Source organism: Crocodylus porosus, unplaced genomic scaffold (genome assembly GCF_001723895.1).
Source record: "Crocodylus porosus isolate Cpor-Errol unplaced genomic scaffold, CroPor_comp1, whole genome shotgun sequence".
Taxonomy (NCBI): domain Eukaryota; kingdom Metazoa; phylum Chordata; order Crocodylia; family Crocodylidae; genus Crocodylus; species Crocodylus porosus.
Genome location: NW_017728910.1, coordinates 35,571,246 through 35,573,459, shown reverse-complemented (window position 1 = coordinate 35,573,459; position 2,214 = coordinate 35,571,246).

The following is a 2,214-nucleotide window of genomic DNA, read 5'->3' as shown; positions in this document are numbered from 1 at the left end:
TTTAGCTTGATGCAGAAGTTCTGCTGTTGATGCTTTACAAAGGCACCCAAATGAACTGCTAGATTTTTACTTCACTACCCATTGGTGCTTCCAGACAAGTATTTTCCCTAAATAATTGCTTGGCATTTTCTGTAGGTACACCATAGTCCTTTGTGCTGCTACTGCATGCTGCATTGTGGGATTCTATGGTGTACGTTGATACAAGTCCCAGAGGGCAGCTATCTTCCACAGCCAGAGATCAAACTCTAAAAATCCCAGTTCCTCTCTGCCCTATGGTACCATCTTCAAACTATTGTCTCTCCCATAACCCTTCTGTATTCTGAACCACAAAACTAGTGGCCAGGATTATGGGTGTTTAGGACCTCCCACTACTGGACAGCTGTAGCTTTGGAAACACACCACTGTACTTAACAAGCAGTTCTGGAATAGCTTTGCCTCACAGCATTTGTTCTCAGCCTGCAGAACAAGCATGGGCTGGTGGGAAGAATGAGCATGTCCCACTGACCTGAAATGACCAGCAGTGGCTGCAGAACTTCAGGATGATTTGGAGCACTTACCTAGAAAGCTGTAGAGGCAGCGTGCACACTTGACAGCCATTTTATTCATTCACCACCCATGCTTCCTATGTGGCACTTGTAAACCAGCTGTGTGGATACAGCAACTATGGGGGCTGCTGCGATGAAAGTCTGCTTCACCATTCAAAAGTTACATGTGGGGTGTTTAGGCTTGCCAGTTCTCAGGAAGTTACTAACAGGTTTGTATGCCTGGGATTTCCAAGTTGTACTGAAAGAACTTGTATTCCTATCCTTTGCCTACCTATAGTAAGCTTTGCTTTCTACAACTGAAAAAGGGAACTTTTCTTAACCCTCATACTTGGGGAACTTTGCTATTATCAAAGCAGTTTGATCTGAAAAAGTTAGTGCTAAAATTTTCAAAGCACTTGTTTTCTTACTGGAAAAAAGCTGTTTGCACAGTAAATAGCATGAATACTAATGGTTTAAGCAAGCCTCTTATTTTTGGGCACCCTTTCTAACCCTCTGCTGCTGTGGCTTGTGAATTTTTTCACTGGACACTTGGATCACAGAAAACTGCTCTAAATATTGCCTAAACAGCTGGTGGATGTTGGTGGAGCATGGCTTTGGGAGTTTGAAAAGCAGAGTTCAACTACTTGGTGGAAGTCCTAAGGCAACACAGAAGCATCTGCTTCAGATTAATTTTGTGCTGTATTTCTGGATAACAGCCAGGACACAGCAGAGGTAAAGATTTGCAGCATAATTTGAATGGTCTGTGATGCACCCACTCCAGTGACTACTACCACAACCCTTTTTCCCTAGAGGCTTCAGGGACTGAAAGTTTTGATAAGCTACTCATTGGTCTCTGCTTTTTCATACTTTGCACCTTGTCGTGAATTTTTAAGTAGGATAGGGTATGTCAATCATTGTTTGGCAGGTAATGTGATGGGGGGTTGTTATGCTTTCCTTTGTTAAATGCTGTACTAGCGTGTGAGGAGCATGAGCTCGAGACCTACGCTGGCTCATCAGCCATGTGGAACAGAACTGCATCTGCTTTGGGCGATACCCATGTCCAGCGTTGTGGGCCTGTCTGCTTCAGTGGCTGACCATATACGGGCTCTGCTTTGCCTGATGTCTTTGCTTTTATGAATGTTGGATCAAGCGGTTGGTCCGTGCAGTGCCAGACCAGGCTGGCTCATTTTCTATTGCAGGTGTTGTGAATCTTACGGACTTTCTCCATCAACTGGAGAAAATAAAGCTTCCTTTTTAATACATAAAACCAGACCTCATTTGTCTTTCAAATTCATACAAGACAGTAGCGGATGGAGCTTGAAACATGCAAACTTCTCAGGCTTAAGGGATTCAGAGTTCACTTCCAAGTGTCCTGAAGTCCGGGGAGAGAGCGGGCTCTGGAGCCGACGAGGGAAAGGCCTTTGCTCCCTGGGGCTCGCCAGGAAGGCGGGAGAAGTTTGCGTGGCTCCCAACCAACGCTTCAAAAGCCGGCCACCACAGCAGGGGGGACAGCAAAGTAGCCGGTGCCCAAAAGCGAAGAGTTGGGGCTAATGGCGTCCCCCGGAGGGGCCGAGAAGTGGGAAGGTCGGCCCGGAACGCTTCTCCCCGGAACGCCGCGGCCGCAGGCGGCGCTTCCCCCGGCGGCGTCCAGCAACCCCCCGCTCCCCTCCCCCCGCTTCCTTCCTGCCCG